This window comes from Sarcophilus harrisii, chromosome 5 (assembly GCF_902635505.1).
Source record: "Sarcophilus harrisii chromosome 5, mSarHar1.11, whole genome shotgun sequence".
Classification (NCBI taxonomy): domain Eukaryota; kingdom Metazoa; phylum Chordata; class Mammalia; order Dasyuromorphia; family Dasyuridae; genus Sarcophilus; species Sarcophilus harrisii.
In genome coordinates this window covers 28099829-28119549 of record NC_045430.1, presented here as the reverse complement: position 1 = coordinate 28119549, position 19721 = coordinate 28099829, and the positions used below count along the sequence as shown (strand labels likewise).

The window sequence follows — 19721 nt, the reverse complement described above, 5'->3', positions numbered from 1 at the left end:
TTCTAGATGATTTAAACATTTTTCATAGTCATTTCAGATACCTCACTTTTACCAGTCTCTACTGAATAAACCCAACACCATAACTGGTGTTAGCCAACTTAAGTTAAACACTCAGAAATATAGTATATAAAGTGATTTTGTTTTAAAGACACTATGAATATAATGTCAACTCAATTGGACTCTAAACCTAGCCATTCTTAGAATATGTACAGTATGTCCCCCCAGACTTGTGATTTTATTGATATAGTGGATGAAAGACGTCATTTTACTATACATATCCACAATTGCCCTAGAATATGTATAGTTAACTGGCCTTAGAATCAGGATTCAAGTTCTACCTCTGATACATATGAGCTGTGTGACCCTGAAGTCACTTAACCCCAACAACTCTGAAAACCATAATTTTCAAGTCAGTTGATCATTTGCAATAGTGGAAGGTAGTATTCATGATAGGAGTTTCCTACATGTGAAATTGTATGTGAAATCTATTGAGCCAACTAATGGGAAAACCTTCTCTACCAATGCCAATGAGCAACTATTTTACAGTGTATAGTTTTAGAGAGTTCTCTGAGGTATCCAGTGATTCAATAATTGCCAGCAGCTATATAACCAGTTGGTGTCAGAAGTAGAATGTGCCTTCTTCCTCATTCTCAGATCTTCTTTGAGAGAGAGCTAATATTTTCCCTTCTTCCTAATCATTCCCTATTCTCCTATTTTCTTCTACTACTGTTCTCTTTTTTCCCCACTTATTCTTTCTCCCTCCTTTTCCTTTTCCTTTCCTTAACTCCCTCCTTCTCTCCCTATCCCTGCCCCCATATAAAAATCTCTCTCCCTCTCACCCTTGTCCCTCTTCATCTCTCCCTCTCCTTTCCCTCTTTCTGTGTCTCTCTATCACTCTCTCTCCCTCCCTTCTTCCCCCCTCTCTCTCTGATTCCTCTTTCTCCCTCTCCTCTATCTCCCTGTCTTTTTCCCTCCCTCCCTTTCTTTGTCTCTATCTGTCTCTTTCTCCTTCCCTCTCTGTCTCTCTCTCCATCACTCCCTCCTTCCCTCTTTTCCCATCTTTCTCTCACCTTTCTTCTCTCCCTCCCTCATTCTCTCTCCCTTCCTTCCTGCCCTTCCTCTTTCCCTGCCCCCTCTATATATAGCAATCTATATCTAATAGATCTCTTTCTCCTTCCATCTCTCTCTCTTTCCTATTCCCTCTCTTTTTTATTAAATTAAAAGACAACACTTAATAGGAAAATACACAATTCCTATAAATTAGCATTCTTATTTTTAGTTGCAACAAACTTATGAAAAACAAACATGTTTCCATTTCAGAGAAATCCTGTTGTCTACCCCACTGTTAAGGATAGATAGGTATTGAGGGAGTTGGTATCCTTCGTGGAGTCTGCTTAAGTCCTTGTTGTGGAGTTATTTAAGTCTTTGTGGTCACTCCTTCATGATGAATAATCTGAGAGCTGCTATCTGCAAGCAGTAGGAATGTGGAAATCAGTGACATAAGGCCTCCATAGATCCTGGAAGAAATTAACCTGCCAGCTAAAATAAGAATAAAAGATGTGCTTGTAAACAATACTTTTAAACCAAACACATTAGCAAAATGTAAATAAAATCAAAACAAACAAAAACCCAAACCCATAACTTGCTAGACTAAATAATCGAACACTGCTTTGAAGTTATAAAGTTGTCAGCTGTCATTAACTAATGAGCGGAAGTTGTTGCAGTTCTGACATATGGAGAATTAAGGGAAGATTGTGATTAAGGACCTCGGAAATTGAGGAAAATTGTGATGGTGGTGATGGCTATTAGGCATGAGAGCAATTGGTTACCTCATGCTATAAACAGAAATTTAATATATTTCACAGTCTGTTTCCAGCCTTTCTTTTTAGCCCTTTTATCCTGCTTCTCCCTTCTCTACATTGTTCATTTCAGACAAACTATATTTTTCATTATCTTCTTTAAGAAAAAAAAAAGGAGAGAAGGAAAGTATTAAAAGAAAGAAAGGAAGGATGAAAAGGGAAAGATGGAAGGATAGATATCTGGATTTGGAATTATAGGACTTGGCTTCAAATTCCAACTTGGTCAGCTATGTACCTGTGTGACCTCATCATCTCTCTGAAACTTGATGAGGGATATAGAGTAGCCTCTGAGGTCCCTTCAAGCTCTACGTTTATGATTAATCAATCAACAAGCAATTATTGAGTATCTACTATGTATTAGACACTGGATTCATCAAGCTAAAAATCAGAAACTCATTGTTGAGCACTATCTTCTTTCAATTCAAATCAACAAACATTCATTAAGTGCCTACCATGTGCCAGGTGCTGTACTGGGTGAATGAGATGCAAAGGCAAAAATGAAGTCATTCCTGCTGTTGAATGTGAAAAAATACCCTCACAGCATCACTTTACTCTCTTTTTTTCCCCATATAGGATACCCTAATCTTTTCTGAAAATTCATTCAAAACATCTTTATTCTTCAAAGGCCAATTCAAATTTCAACTTGAAGTCATCCTTGATGACCTTGACTCTCTAATCTCTCTTTTTCAGATCCTTGTATCACTTTTCTTCAGTAACATCCATGTGGCAGTCACTGCCTGCTATTGTTACTTGTTTGTTTTTTCACATTGATTTTGTTTTCCTTGTTAAGTGATAAGCACTCCTGGCCCAAGAAGGGATCTTGGCATTTTTTCCACCTCTTTCCAACTACCTCAATGCCTACAACCATGCATGGAATCAGGATAAGAATAAAGACTAGTGCTGGTGTAGTGAATTCTCAGACAAGGAAATTCCTCTACCAAAACAAATCTGAACATTCTCTAGCTATTAAAGTACATTTGGATGCAAGCTTCTTTTCAACAAGAATAATTTCAGTGATTGTATTTTTATCTTTAGAATTTAGTACATAATAAATGTTTTATACATGCTTGTAAATTGATTTAATCCAAAGAGGTTAAGTGCTGTTTAGGGTCACATGATATCCAACCAATACTCTAATCTAATCCAATCCAATATACATTTATTAAGGGCTTACAATGCACCAAATACTGTGCTGAGAAGTTGTTCTTCAGTCATATTTTTTTCAGTCATGTCTGACTTCATGATGCTATATGGAGTTTTCTTGGCAAAGATACTAAAATGATTTGCTATTTCCTTCTCCAACTGGTTTTACAGAGGAAGAAACTAAGATAAATATGGGGAAGTGATTTGCCCATGGTTACATAGCTAATAAGCATCTGAGTTCAGATTTGAACTAAGGAAGATGAGCCATCCTGCTTCCAGGTACTATTCTCTGTGTACTGTAGTGCCCCTCTTTTCTCCCCCCAGCTACTGAAATTCTAGGGATATAATAGATTAATTAGTCCCTGCCCTAAGTAGTTTACCTTCTAATGGGAAGAGACAAAAGGAGTCTGGAAAGAGTGGCAGACGGAATAGGATGGGGAAGACACCAGATGTGGGAGAATCCTGTTCTATGGAGTTGAAACCAAACAGAGCAGCAGGTGCAAAATAGAGCCAAATTTCTTTATGCCTTATATTTATAGGAAATTTAATAATGTAGTGAATAGAGTACTGGACTTGGAGTCAGGAAGAACTGAGTTTGAATCCTACCACAAATATTTATTGACTGTGTGATCCCAGGCAAATCTGTCAACCTTGTCCACCCTTAATTTCCTTATGTGTAAAATGGGAATGATATTAGCACATACCTTATAGGGTTTTCATGAGGATCAGATGAGATAGTGTACATATAGAATCTTGTGATATATTAATGCTAGGTATAATGAGCTAATGAGGTAGGTGTTTATTAGGAATATTTAGATTGCTTTATTTGAACAATAGATTGCACTAGTTCAGGAATTCTGAATTCCATCCTCAGTCCTTCCATTAACCTTTCCTTGACTTTTGGCTACTGGTTCTATTTTGGGGGGATTCTCTTTTTGATAACTGCAAATTCAGTATTAACAATCTTATTTGCCTATTTCATGAAATTATTTCAAGGCTCTGGTGAATGGAGGGTTTTAGTCTCTAACCCCTTTAATTAGGGTCTATCTATCTGGTGTATGTGTCATTGCACAAAATACTCTTCCCATGCCATGTAAAAATTAGTCTTGTCCAATACGTGTGAAACGAATAAGCATTCTTCACTTGAGTAACATCAGGGTCAATAGTCTAAGATATTCTTTGACAAAAATGACCCTAATGACATTTTCTTGCTGACTCCATTTGCTAATAACCCATCTTAGAAGGGGGAGGGATGGTTTATTTATTTGATTTGCTTGTTATTTCTCTCCTAGAAGACACATTTCAGCAGTTGTAATCATTTTGTTTCAGTATTCATTTTGTCACATATTTTGGACAGTGCATTCATATTACTGAGTTTCAAAACAAGATTTCTCACTGGGTGGTTATTTATGTTAACCTCAATAACTTTTAAGGAAAGGCAGCTAGGTGGCACAGGGGATAAAATGTTGGGCCTGAAGTCAGGAGACCTGAGTCCAAATCTGACCTTAAACATTTATCAATTGTGAGAATCTGGGCAAGTCACTCACCCATTTGTCTCAGTTTCCTCATCTGTAAAATGAGCTTCAGAAGGAAACGGCAAACCATTCCCATTATCTTTGCCAAGAAAACTCTAAATGGGGTCATGAAAAGTCGGACATAACTAACTAAATAACAACAAAGAACTTTTAAGGACCGTCTACTAACATATGGAAGGGTTGCTGTATGCATCAATGGGAGAAGTAACCAAATTGATGAAGAAGCATCTTGCTGACCAATAGAAAAGCAATTTAGTTTTGGCCTTGCATTCTTATTCTAGATACTTTGCCATAAATTAGTGCTGTTTCTAATAGGTATGAGATATTTTCCCACATTTTCTTCTAAGAACACAAGAGCCATAATTCCTGTCATATAAAAGGGGGAGAAGGAGGCCATCTGATTTTCAGCAACACTAAAAACAGAAAACATTAACCAGGATATTACAAGACAGTTGTCTACCTGATTGGGGATGGGTATATTTACCTAATAAAAATTTGGCTTTATGCTAAGATCATAAGATATATTAACTTTTTTTTCCCTTTTTTGCACATTTTCTTTTATTTTTAACAGAAGCATTTTTTAACTGCAAAACAACTTCAGGGCAAATGACTAAAGCTCATAAACTTGTCACTTCCCCAGACCAAAAATATCTTGGCAAATAAAAAAAGCATCCATTTGGGACACACTCGCTTCTCTTAAAGATAGCGATTTAGTCCATTAGTGGAATTTATTCTGCTAGACTGACCTCCTGTAGGTTTCACTGTGGAGTAGCAGGTGTACAATTCCAAAGTGTCTTTACAAGTAGCTCAGCGGGGTTTCTCTCCCCTACGTTCACAGGAGACAGCTCATCTGTTTAATCCTTATGTTTTAGTCAACCTTTCTTATTATGCAGACAGGGCCCCTATGCTCAGCTGGATTTTGACTCTCAGGATGAATTGATGGAGCTCTTTGATCTTAGCAGCGTATTGCATCTGTTTCATCTTTCATCTTAATGCATGATCTTTCCAACTCAAACTTTAGTCATCTTTAAAAAAAAAACTTGAATTTTAGTTTTCTTCTCTTTTTAGAGGCTTAACAACACCCCCACTTTAGTTATTTTTTGAGGCAGAGAGAGGACCAACCATATTCAATTTGGTTCATGCATTTTTCAAACTATGGTCCAGCCTCTTCAGAAAGACCAAGTGAACTGACGCTCTTGGTGATTTTCATTGAGTAGAATTCCTTACTGAACCAGTGGAAGAAAAGGACTTGCAGTGATTTAGGAAAGGTCATTCCAGCAAACAGTTTTTTCTAAAAATTCAAATTTGTATTAGAGTTAGTCTATGAAGAAGCTTTATCTTTCATCCCTAGTTAAAATCTTGCAAAAGGTAGACTCTTCCTCCATTATTCACACCTATCTGGCCAATATTTACAACTCAACGGGTAAGTGAAGTTACAATTTATTGCCCCACAGGGTTCCCAGTAAACAGAACGATTTCTTTTCTACATCTCATTCTGCACTAAAACATATTTGGAAATGCCATTTTTATTCAGAATTTAGCAAGGAAGAAGGTTTATTGGTTATTCAAATAAGCAACCCCAGACATTTAAAGAGACTCATATTAAGAGACTTTGTTTTCTGTTCCCCAAGAATCAGTATTCAGTTTTAAGTGTGCCATAATCTTGTGTTGATACAGTAATACCCAGAATGTTAAACTTTTCAGTAGAACACAGAAATGATAATAATAATGGCTAATAATAGCATTTTAAGATTTATAAAGAAACTTTTCAATTATTATCTCATTTAATTCTCTTAACAACTGTGCAAAGTAAATGCTATTATTATCCCCATTTTCACAGTGAGAAAATTGAGGCAGAGAGAGATCCTGAGTTATCAAAAGGTCTCTCAGAACTTAGCAACATACTTAACATAATTAATAACAACAGTAATAATAATAGCTAACATTTATCTAGCATTTACTATGTGCCAAGTACCATGGTAAGCACTTTAAAATTCTTTTCTCATTTGAACCTCACTACAATTCTGGGACATAGATGCTATCATATTCATATTTTGCAGATGAAAAAACTGAATCAGCATTTAAGTGACTTGCACAGGACTATATAGCTAATGAATATCTAAGGTCAGATTTATGTTTCCTAAGGGGCAGAGATCCTGAAAATGTTATCAAAAGCTCTTTCCAGAACTTAGCACCAAGTCTATCACATAGTAGGCACTTTTAATAAATTCTATTTAACTTGACATGTTGACTTCCCTTCTCTAAAAGGAGGACAATTGACATTTGACTGTATTCTCTTAAAGATATTTCATGAATCAGGTTATATGTGCAAAACCTTCTAATAAAATTTACTGAATTGTCTGAAATCTTATTTCTTTTGAATCATAATGTCATATAGTTAAAGTTATTGGGAGTTTAGACACCATCCATCTTATTTTACAGATAAGGAAACTGAGACTGAGAAAGTTGTGATGTGCTCAAACTCACATAGATTTAAGTATCAGACGTACGTTTTGATCTTCTGACTTTAAAATCCATTGTTCTTATTACTTTATCAAAATAAAGAGAAGGTTCTACATGAATTTAGATGGAGACCTTACATCCTAGATGTTCTTTGTAATATACTTGAATACATGAAGGATCTAGGATGTTTCCTCTCTAAGCTCAGGTCAGAGATTAACAATTATCTTTAACCTTTCCATGTCTTCCATGTTGTAGTGACTGCCCTAACAAATTACCTATACATGTATGGTATATAAGTACATTGATACATATATGATACACACACACACCCTTCCCTCAGGTACCAAAAAGGCAAGAACTTTTTAAAGTGCTTGTTAATTGGCTAACTGGTTGACTTATAATGATCTCTTCAAATACAGTACCATGTAACATTGATATTCCCTGAATAATTCAAGTATTCAGTGTCAAGAGTTGAAAACAAAACAATCGGAGTGATTAAAGAATATCACATTCTGTGGCAGTCTATTAATCTTGATCAATGTCAAAAAAAAATCTTCATCTTAACAGAAAGGAAATGTTTGTTATAGATGTAGCCGTTATATCAAAATCATTAATGTGCTGCTAAATCATCATCAGGTTAGAGCAAAAGTCAAAATAATCAAAAATTAGAAGAAAGAATAAAGATGAAAATACATTGTTTGATTACAACAACTCCAACTCGACTGGTTTCAACAAATTCTCGGATCCAAAAACTAGGAAAGAGACAAAAATTAATGTCATTGACTGTGATATCATTTCTAAGAGAAATTCAATTCATAAAAAAAACAGCTGTCACAGTGAGGAGGCTGAATGAGCCCAGAAATCACCTTGGCCAGCAAACAGTTAATCTTTTTGCCAAGTAATGACAAATATTAGCCAAGGACAATGTTAGTTTAGATGATGAGCACATTCTCTAAACATTGCCGAAGTCAGTAAAAAGGACAGTTAGGAATAGAGCTTCCATTTAAAACGATCAAAGACAATTGCAAAAAATAAGTGTGTCAAGAAATTGGCATGAAGCTCAGCTAAACCAAACCATTCTGAAAGTTTCAGAGAAATTAGGAAGGAGGCAATTGGAGGCTTTGAGATTGTGTAGATCTAGAAAATGGTGTTTTCCATTAGTAATTTATTCTCATTACTAATGCCAAGAAAACATTAGATGCACTAGCTAATAAAGTATCTATGACATTTAAGAAAAGAGGAACTATGATATAGTGGTTAAGGCACTGAACTAAGAGTCAGAAAGACCAGAAGTCAAATGCCACTTCAGATTCAAAGTCACTTAAACATGCTTTGTCTCAGCTTCCTCATAGGGATCAATGTCTTTTCTAGCTTCAAAGAAGCTGTTCTTGACCAAATGTGTTTTAAACTGTGTTTTCATGGATAGGGACATTGCTTCAATGATGGAGATCTTATCCTACTCCTGCTTGCTAAACCTTTGTGACTTTTGACCATATATTTCCAGATGTTCAATAGATGAGTGTATCCAAAATTATAGAGACTTTCTGTGTTTTCTTTTGACTTGAGAAGATACCGTCAGAATTAGGTTGTTCGTCAGTTATATCTTACTTTTGCCATATGACTAGTTCATTTTTCTTTTCATATGTATCTGTGAAATTCTCTTTTACACAACTTCTGTATCATAAGCCTTTGTCAGTAATGTTCTGCCACCTGTTCCTCCTCACATTCACATTCTCTCTGGAAACTTCAGAGGTTATCATATTCTATAACTCACTGTCACTTACCAGAAATATTAAAGAATCATTGCAACTAACACAGAGACTTTTGTTTCTAATAGAAGCTTACAGACATTAAAACAACTTGGCAATTTCCCTTATTCAATTTAAATCATTCTCCTAGCATTAAATTCTGGACTCTGCTGAATTTCTTTATGTCATATAAGCACAAGGTGATCTATAGCATGTATGTGCATTCACACACACAAACACACAAATGGATGACATATATAATTTTCGTCTCTACATCCTAGTTTGGACAGGAGGCATTCTTCTTACTATAACCTGTATTACAATTGCCAACGTAGATATTTTTCTTGTCTCTATTTAGAATGTCATCTTCACGAGTCAGGGATCTCCCTCTTGCTGCTGTGTATTAATTTTTAAAGAGCATTTGGCTTAGTAGAATAAACTGGGGAAAGAGCATTAAAGAAATCACTGAGAACATGGATGCCTGGAAAAAGGTGGTGAACTTGTCATTTATTGAGAATGAGATAATTGTACAACCAGAGAATCACATTGGTTTTCCTGAGGTGGTAAAAGAATGAAAGGGAGATCACCAAGGACAAAAAGCTTCTCTTTTAGGGTGTATGGAAAGGCATGGTTAAGAATCCCCCAAGACCAACATCACTCAGAAACCTTTTCTCCTAACTTTATTTACGATTCAGCCCAGAACCAGCTGAATCTTGACTATTGATAATCAATATACCTTATATTGACTATATTATGTTATACAATGTATCGATATCAATTGATAATCTTCCTCCCTCAGTAAGGTGAATGTCCAATTTACATTCTTGGCCTCCACTTCAAATTTTGCCTTCACATTAGGGGATTTAAAAATTCAAATTCATACTCCCTTAACTCCCCTAATCTTTCAGTTCCTTAGTCTGCTAAATCACATGCCTTATTTCTCCACTCTACCTCAGCAACATACACGGATGATTGAGTCTTGATCATATTTTTACCAATAAGTATGCAACTGCCTCTTTCAAGAACTCTGAAATTTCTTCATCTGATCATAGTCTTTTTTCATTTCATCTTTCCTATGGTTTTATGGCCCTTAACCATGTTCTTTGTCTTCAAAATGATTTAGATTACCTCTAATTATTTTTCTTAACCAGACCATCAAGCCTATAGTTGCTATATATGTATCTTTTTCATATTTTGAATCCTTGGTCAACCATTTTAACTCTATGCTACCTTCCACACTTGAATCTCTTGCCCCTTTGTCCAATAACTTATTATGTCTTGTCACAGCTGGAGAATGTCAGAAAATTGTGCTGATAAAGTCTATTGCAAATTCTGTTATCTTATCTCAACTGGTCCCTCTCTGCAGTCTTGGAAATCTTCCCACTCCTTCCTAATCTGATGACTAACCTACTCTCCACAGCAGCTATTACATATCTTTTCATCATTCCTAAGTCTCCCCAGAAACCGTTTACTCCTAATCTCTCAGCTGAGGACCTTGTTTTATACCTCAACAAAAAAATTAATGTTATCCACTGAGCATTTGATAGGTTAGGAGTCTATTATATGAAGGTTAGATATTTTTCTCCCTTCTTCCTCATCCCATGTTACCGAGATATCTTCTCTTACTCTCTCTTCAAATCCTGTCTTGAATAAAGATCTAGTCCTTCTCCTTACAAGGACCACCTTCTCAATATGCACCCCTTGATTCCTTCAAATGCCTTCAAATCTTACTCTAACAAATTGTTTGTACTATCATCCTAACTGTCTAATCTTCAATTTATGTATGTTGGTTCCTTCCCTGGTAACAATAGACATACCATAATTTCTCCATTCCTCAAAAATCCTCACTTGATCTGGCTATCCAACTAGCTTTGATGTAATCTGGCTTTTGGCCACTAAATTGAAACTGCTCACTCTAAAGTGACCAATAATCCCATTATCGTCAATGGTTTTTTCTCAAGGAATTGACAGTTTAACAGGACTTGGAGGAGAAATGAAACTGAACTATGTAGGGAATGATTTCAAAGAGACAGGTTTGGGCTTGATTTTGGGAAAAACTGAGAACATCACCATCTCCGGGAACCTCAATTTCTTCTGTTAAAAGAAGGAGTTGGACTACATGGTGTCTAACGTTCCTTTCACCTTGACATCTGTTATCCTAAATTGATAGGGTCTTTGGCTACGTCTTTTGGCCCACTGCCCCCATAATTCCACTTTGGGGAAGTTGTTATAGTTTTGGAGAATATTTACTCCTGATTTCTAAATCCAAAATTGGTGTCCATTGCATTATATAGGGCTGCTGCTACACATCAGATAGCATTCCATAAAAAGATATGGGTTTAACTCTTATTCCCCCAGTAGAGAAAACTATTTCATAATTTATCCTTGAGAGGGTTGGGAAGATGCTGTAAATGTTAATTGATTTGGACCTGCTCCCTCTCACTTATAGCTTTTCTTATTATTTTTCGGTTGTGTCCAACTCTTCCAAATCCCATGGACCACACAGCACACCAGGCTCTTCTATCTTTTGCTATCGTCCAAACTCATGTCCATTCTTTCTATGATGCCATCTATCCATCTCTTAACCATGCCCTTTTCATTTTGCCTTCAATCTTTCCCTATATCAGGGTATTTTGCAACAAGTCCCATCTTCTTATTTAGTGGCCAAAGTATTTTAGCTTCAGCTTCTGTATTTGACCTTCAGTGAATAGTTTAAATATATATTTTTTAATATTGACTGATTTGATCTCCTTGCTGTCCAAGGAACATTGCAAATGTCCACAATTCAAAGGCACTGATTGTGTGATGTTGTTTTCCTTATCTCACAGTCATATATCACTGCTAGAAAGACCACAACTTGACTATGTAGAATTTTATCAGCAAGGTAATTTTTCTGCTTTTTTAGTACGCAGTCCAGATATGCCATAGATTTCTTTCCAAGGAGCAACTGTCTTTTAATTTCATTGCTGAAATTGATATAATCCTTCTGGACTTTCTAAGATGAAAAGAGTGGCTATCTGTATCTGAGGTCAAAGGATTCTTCACTGGTTGCCAAACCAATTTTCCAATTTTGCTTCTTTTTTTAAAAATGCATCCAGTGATTTCATTGACTTAAGGTACGTTTAGTGAAGACACTCTTTCTATCAATTCATATAAACACCTTTTCCTATAGAGTTTAGAATATTGCTTCAGACACCAAAAGGTTATGTGACTTGCCCAGAGCCAAACTGGCAGTATGTGTCAGAGATGATATTTGAACCCAGGGCTCCCTGACCTTGAGCTTCAATTTCCCCTTCTGTTATATAAGAAGGCTAAATTAGATGGTCTCAAGTTTCTTCTAGCTTGCTATGATCCAGCTTCTTTGCTTCATACAGGTGGATGTGTATTTGTGTGTGTGTATAAGAGAGAGAGTGTGTATGTGTATATGTGCATATATGTATGTGTATATGTATTATAGGTGTATATATGAGTATATATGTATGTATATATGTATACATAATATATAGAAATATATATTTCGTTTTTATATGAAAAACAGATTACAAATGCCATTTAGAATTATCTTTGTTTGGAATGGACATGTGATTTCATGGATATTATGGGATTCTTCCAGTGAGCAAATTTCCTCTGCTCAGGCCAGTTAGCACTGATTGTGCAATATAAATTCATATAGAGTTAGTCAGGATGATGAAAGGTTACGTGAGCTGTCCAGGGTCACAGAGAGACTTATTGCTTAATTACTTCTTTCATGTTTGAAATGCATTTTGTTTTTCATTAAATTATTCTCAAGACAATCAAATGATTGATTAACTTTTTTTTTTAAAGTGTCATCATTCACAATTCCTTCCAATCCAATCCTTTTTAATTCTAATGATTGTGTGAAAATGAACTTAACAAATGTTTCCAAAATTGAAAAGAGTGGAGGTGTCAACTGTTATCAAAGATAGAACATTTCCTCTAGCTGGTTATGCCTCTCAAAGAACATATTCATTCATTCATTCATTCATTTGACTGGTGGTGTTGAAAGTAATTAGAAATAGTCACTTACTTGAGCCACACATTTGTCAAAGGGCAGTGAAAGGGATTTTGGTTATGCCTTGTTTCACTTTGAGGTAAACTGAATGACTATGAATCATAGATGCCTTTATGTTGTGATTAAAAAACAAAAGAACATGAGTTGTTCTTTGGGTTTGGTATTCAAACTCAATTTCCTTGACTCCAAATTCAGTTCTCTTTCTAGTAGACCACATTAGTCTTTCTTTTACAGGAACCCTATTGTCAATGAGTTGTTTTCAGTTGAGCAAGTTTCAGTCCAACTCTTCTTGGCTCTGTTTGGGGTTTTCTTGGCAGAAATACTGGGATAGTTTGCCATTTTCTTCTCCAGCTTATTTTATATATGAGGAAACTGAGACAAACAAGATTAAGTGACTGGCCTAGAATCACACAGCTAATAAATATCTGGATTTGAACTCAGGAAGCCTGACTCCAGGTCCAGCACTCCATGTTCTGTGCTATCTGACTTCCTCATATAGAGGCCAAATTATCATACATTTAGAGGGGGAAGGAACTTTGTTCTGTCTCTGGATTCAGAAGACCTCAGTTCATTACTGCTGCCCTAGATTCTCCCACCTTGATGAGATCATTTAATTGTCCTCAGCCTCAGTTTCCCTACTTGTAAAAATAAGGAAGTTGGACTTGATATACTCAGAGTTCTCTTTCAGTTTGAGATCTGTGATCTATGACACTCAAGAGATTGTCTTTGGATAAGTCACTTTCTGAGGCTCACTCTTCTCATCTGTAAAATGAAGGAGGTGGTTTCTGAGATCACTAGCACCCTAGATCTATGAGCCCCTACAACAACAAAGGTTATGGATTTTTTGCCATTTTTCATCTAAGCCTATCATAGACTTTTCTCATTAAGGAGACAAAGTCATAGGTTCTTTTACCTTTCTATACAGTTAATTTGACAATGAGACTTGAGTTTGAAAGAGACCTCCAAGCTCAGCCTCTTCAGTTTAGGGATGTGAAACCAAAAACTCAGAAAGAAATGATTTCATTGCCCAAGATCTCATAGACTAAAAGTGGCAGATAGAGCTAAGATTTGAACCTGGTGTCTTTGGCTTCAATTTTCATATTCTCTGTACACTGGTTTTCTAGAGAAGAAACAGTTCCTTTAAACTGAGCTCACATTTTTGATAGAGTCATTAACTTCAAAATTGTCAAATGTGGTCATTGCACAGAGAGAGCAGCATAAGAGAGAAGGAAAAAGAAAATGGAAATCTTTCTTGAGAAATCCAATATAAGGCTTGTTATTTATTGTACTCTGTCCTGGTTTACCTCTGCAGTGGTTTATTTTTGCCTTCTGTAAATTTCGCTGTAGCACAACCCCATCTTCTCTCTACCGTCACCGCTTACTGTTCATTACAGTCATTCATTTCTTTACGATCTTTGCTCTGGAAAAGTAGAACATTTAGCATATGGAAAGAACTAGTTGTTATCTCCTCCTGAAAACATAGATGCTATTTAAAATGAGTGAGGATGGCTGGTATGCTGCCTTTTTCCCTTCTTTACAATTTCTCGATGATGTTTGCTTAGAATGGAAGAGGAAAGTATTTCCTAAAGTGGAACTTAAAAAAATCTATTTTTGTGAACAATTGAATCAAAATTTGTTATGTAAATAGAGGGAAAATAAGGTTCCCAGACTATATATTTTCAGGAAGAAATTAGACCTGAATGTTCATTCAAGAAATAATCTTTTTAAAAATATTTTTAATGCTAAGTATCTTATGAAAAAGCAGGGTTTCATGGCAGGGAGCCAGCCTTGGTGACAGGAAGAGCTGAGTTCATATTCCACCTCTGACATTTACTGGTTGTGCTGCCATGTGCAAATCATGCAATCTCTTATTGCCCCAGGCAACTCTCTAAGATGGTAAAATGCAGAACGGATACACACCTATATTGGTTCCTCGCTTATTCTGATGAAATTGCAAGTCTAAAAAAGAAAAGCATTTTATTAGTTTAATAGATTTTAATAGTTTCATAGATTTGGATCTGGAAAAGTCTTTAGAAGCCACAAAAATCCAGCAGCCATAGTTTTTGTTGTTATTGTTGTTCAGGCATTCCAGTCACATTCAACTCTTTGTGACTCTGTTTGGCAAAAATACTAGACTAGTTTACCATTTCTTTCTCCTGTTCATTTTACAGATGAGCAAAGTGAGGCAAGCAAAGTGAAGTGAGGTCACACAGGTAAAAAGCATCAGGACTGGAATTTTAACTTAGTGCTTTCTTCTCCAAATCCTCTATTCTTTCCACTGAATCCTGAAACTTCTAATAAAATTAGCCTTAGCTAATTAATTGGATGAGTTCCTCAGCTAGATACTACTCTTTTCTAGAGTCAAAGACTTCTAGAACTAGAAGGGAATCTTAGAGATCAAACAGTCTGTCCTCCATTTTATGAAAAGACAGGCAGAGAATCAAGATGATTTAGCCAAGATTATAAACCTAATTAGGAGCAGAACCCAATTTAAACCCCAGCTGGCCATGGCTCCTTCTAAATAAATGATGTCCTGACTATACTACTTAGATACTTAGTCACTATCATATGGGAACACAAGCTTAAAGTCAAACCCAATGATTAGTCAGGCATGAATAAGACCTAAAGAAAGCAAATAGAAAAGCAAATCCAATATAGGAATAGCCAATGAAGTATCCCCTTCCTAAATATGTCAGAGACTCCTATCCCTGTCTCCTCCCAGTCCTTTTTCTAGTCTTATACTTTACTCTCCAACATGTGCTCTTTGATTCAGAAACACCAGCCTCCTGGCTGTTTCACACATAAGACATTTCATTTTTCAGTTTCCTGCATTTTTTTCTGGTTATCCCCCCAATGTCTGTAATCCCTCCCTCCTCCTTTCTGGTTTGTTTCTCTGGATTCCTTTAAATCCCCACCAAAATCCTTTATTCTACTAGAAGCCTTCTTCAACCTCTCTTAATTCCAGTGCCTGTATTCTGTTAATTACTTCCTATCTATCCAACACATAGCTTTATACATATTTGTTTGCATTTTGTTCCAACCCACTCTCCCCCATTAGATTGTAAACTCCTTGAGGGCAGGGATTATCTTGTGTCTGGCACATAAAGGGCATATAAAAAAGTTTATTGAATTGAATGGTAGGTGCACTTGGAGATATAAAATTGAGGTGTAGATTGATGGGAGTAAGTTTTGTAAGGAACCAGTTACCTCACATCCATTTAAGAAGGCTTTATAAAGGAGATGATATATTAGGAATAAATTAAATTATGAAGAAATAAGAGCTTGTCTGAATGGAGAAGCAGAGAGAAAAGATAATTCAGATACTTTTTTGGAAACAGACTCAGAGACAAGTAGAAGACTAAGAAGACCGAAGACTTGGTGAAAGTGTTAGAATATCTTGCCTTCAGAGATAGTAGGGACCTTAAAGTTCTTTTGTCTAATTCCCAGAGATGCAAAGTAGCATGCCTAAGAGTCACACAATTAGCTTTTTACAAAGCAGAGATTTTAATTTAGGTCTTGTGACTTCAGAAGCCATTCTGGGGACTGATGGGATCAAACATGGATGTCTAAACAGATCAAGGAAACAAACACTTCCAATAATACATGTCCTAAAGCAACAGTTTGGCACATTTACAGACCCAAAACCATTATACCTAAGGATACAAGGGGTCCACAACTTTATTTTTCAAATGAGATGCTTGCTTACTTTGCAAACATTATATAAATACTTGTTAGCTAGTTATTATTTGTATCTGTCTTGGATCCCTTTGGTAATATGCTAAAGTACAGGATGATACATAAAGTAAAATTGATAGTATTAAAAAAGGAAGACAATTATACTGAAAAGCAGTTACAAAAGACATTTTAAACAATTCACAGGCCACATTTTAAGAACTCCTTCCCTAGTGGTATATTTTCATCAGCAAAATATCCCTCACACTCGTCTACATCCTAAATTTTCAAACATCATTTTTAGTGCTTGCATAACCAAGTTTGTGTAGCCAAGGCATGAGAAACATCTGAAAAATTCAAGTGCTTCAAGGGATCTACAATCTCACCAAGGTGGATATGCTCTCCAATGATACAGATCTCAACCCTTCCATTATTGCCTATTCTGTGGGCATTTCCCTTAAATTTACCTTACGGGATCTATCCAATATCCTCCTTGTGTACTAAAACTGTAAGGAAAATCAAAGAAATACCTAAACTGTCTGAAGATTATACCACACCTATGCCACTTGACAAGCATATCTGTTTTTCTCACCAGTTGCTCATTTATTTGAAAATCTCCACTCCATTTTGTACCAGTAATTCCTTTTTTTTTTTTTTTTTTTTTTTTGTGATGTAGCTTGCTTTCACCCTTTGTGAACCATGATTTTCTATACAGATTTAAGTTATTGTAGTGATCCGTTTTGTGGTTGCTGTGTGGAATGGGCATGGTTTTAGGCAACAACAATAAGATATCCAGCTTTCTTTGCCAGTTGGTATTAGCTGAGTATTAGTATTTAATCCAGTTTGGAGGAAAAGAACTACGGAGACACAGATGTTAAAGAAAAGACTCACTTTGCACTTGTGCCTGGCACATGGATGGGATTATAGGGCACACAACTACCTGCTTGCACCTGGGATTTCTTGACAGATTCAACTCGTTTCTCTATAGTGCTATAAACAGTTCCATAGAAATCAAAACTGTCCTTCAGTAAGAAAATGGTCATTTGTATTTGAGGTCACATTCCCATTCTTGTCTATTGAAGAACAAAAAATCCATTTACTCCAGGTTTGGGGAATGACTTTCATCTCCTATATCAAAACGTTCACTTGGGCTTTACCTCCCATTGCTAAATTTAATGTAATGAATTTGTGAGCTCTGTTATTGATATGAAAGACATAAGATACACACCAGGAATATGGCTTATCCTAAATAGCTAGTGGTAAGAATGTCAGAGGCTTCATTTTTCAGTTGACATGGTTTTTTGAGTTTGGATTGATTTATGAATAGCCAAGAAATGAATGCTGTTCAAACAGAGAATTTGAAATATTAAGAGAATTTTTCATTTAGAATACTTTGGGGCTCTTAATCAATGCCTTCTCAGTTTGAGGAATTTTCTTCATAGAAATACTGAATGACACCCTATAACCAGAGTAATTGTGTCAAGCTTTCTGATTCCAAAAGGAGTTTATTTAGATTTAATTTCATTTTAATGTGTAATCCAATGAGCTTGGATAGGAATGCCCTACATGTGGAAATCAGGTCTGGTATTATAACTGACTTTATAGATGATTCTTATATAAATCATGTAAATAAAGCCATCTACACTATTCTTGGTCTGGAGCAATATTTTCCAACTCGCTTCTCCCAATAGTCTCTTGATTCTTGCCTTTTTTTACCCCTTAAGTGAAAATTAAATCCCTTTGTTGATGTTCACAAGAAATGGAGATAAGCTGTTTATTTGATCCATAAGTTCTCACTGGGTATTGTTTGGGAGAAAATCAGTCCTGAACATGGCTCCTGCCTCACCAACTTGGAGTCATCAGAATTCTGGATAAATTCTGACGTAAACAGTTATTTTTTTTCCCTTGCAGAGAAACTATTAGTAGAAAGAAATTGATCTATCCTGTGAGAAAGGTGGAGTTTCCAAGATTCTCTGACTGTGCACACCCAAGTATACCTGTACTTCTTTCAGGGGGTCAGGGAAGAATATCCCTAACTCACAATCTAAATCCATGTTTTAGGAGTCCAAAAAGCTTACAGCTTGCCCAAGATAATACAGTTAGAGGCAGAATTTGAACACATCTTCTAAACTTTAAGGTCAATCTTCAGTCCACTATACCATACTGTCTCTCCATTTCTAACTAGTTCACATAGGTATTTGTCCATTTAACACCTAATACTTTTAAAAAGGATGAGAGTAGAATTTTATTACACAGACTTTAGGATACTGTGTTAAACTAATAGCTGATGACTGACTTCCCAAGGTGAAAATAAATTATAAATCTAGATTATATGCATATATTATATGTCATCATTTACTTTTATTAAGGTGGATCATTGTCATTTTCATAGCTATAGATGATCATTTTTACTCCTTTGGGGTCCAAAATGGATTTAATGCTTATATAATTTCACAAAATGGGTCTTTCAAAGGAAACCATAAGGCATGATTTAGTTTTTAACTGATTACTATTAGGCAGTCTCAGAAAGTGCTACCAATTAATTTGCTAATGAATAAAATTCTCCCTGTCACATTTTACATCCTTTCCCTATACTTAGAGCTCTACATTTTAATTCTTTTTATTCCCTTGTCATTTGAGCCTTCATCTATGCAGTGTTCAAATAACTGGTCTCTTCTACAGAGACAAATAAATAAAGTCAATTATTATTTTTTGAAATCAGCCAAACTACTTGTGGATGGTATTCTAGAGACAAAGTAACTCTTTAGTAGTCTGATTTTTTTTCCTATAACATTGTTTAAACTGTGTAGAGAAGAAAGTGCCATATTGGCCAAAAATGTTTTCTTACATACTTTATTGTTTTGTTTGGGGAGGGGGAAGGACAGCAACCTAGACCTAGAACTCTATCATGCGCAATAATAAACAAAAAAAGATCGAAATAAAATAATAATATTAGAGACAGTCTGTTGATTAACTTTGCAAATTTAGCTGGGATGGGCAAATTTGTTTCATATTGTATTGCTTATTTATACGATTTGGGCTTTCACGCAAGGGTGAGTTCCAAGAATTGGAATTTATAGACTATCTATCTAGATGAAAAAGGAGGGGTAGAGACAATCCTATAATGTCTGATAACAGCTTCTATGAGCTGAATTAAGCCTACCCAACTGTGAAGTGAGTCTCTTGGGTACCAACTTCTCCACATATTTGTGCGTGTGTACGTGTGTGTATACCAAGAAGAGGAGGAGGAAATTTAAATGACCAGCCC

General features: G+C 35.8%; 2 long non-coding RNA genes across 6 annotated transcripts in view; one reads left to right on the top strand and one right to left on the bottom strand.

Moving 5' to 3' along the window:
• The window catches only part of LOC116419689, a 78115-nt gene that overhangs the window by 14641 nt on the left and 43753 nt on the right, over positions 1 to 19721 (bottom strand). The window contains exons 3-5 of one of the 4 annotated variants that reach the window (XR_004229968.1): positions 14702 to 14740; positions 14086 to 14201; positions 1233 to 1539 (exon numbers count right to left, since the gene is read on the bottom strand). The exons of 2 other annotated variants lie outside the window; for them this stretch is intronic. This is a non-coding gene — a long non-coding RNA (uncharacterized LOC116419689). Of the gene's footprint in view, positions 1 to 1232; positions 1540 to 14085; positions 14202 to 14701; positions 14741 to 19721 lie in introns of those variants that run through there. One more of the 4 variants, XR_004229971.1, reaches the window with a different exon arrangement.
• The window catches only part of LOC116419690, a 121950-nt gene that overhangs the window by 60982 nt on the left and 41247 nt on the right, over positions 1 to 19721 (top strand). The window lies entirely within an intron of this gene.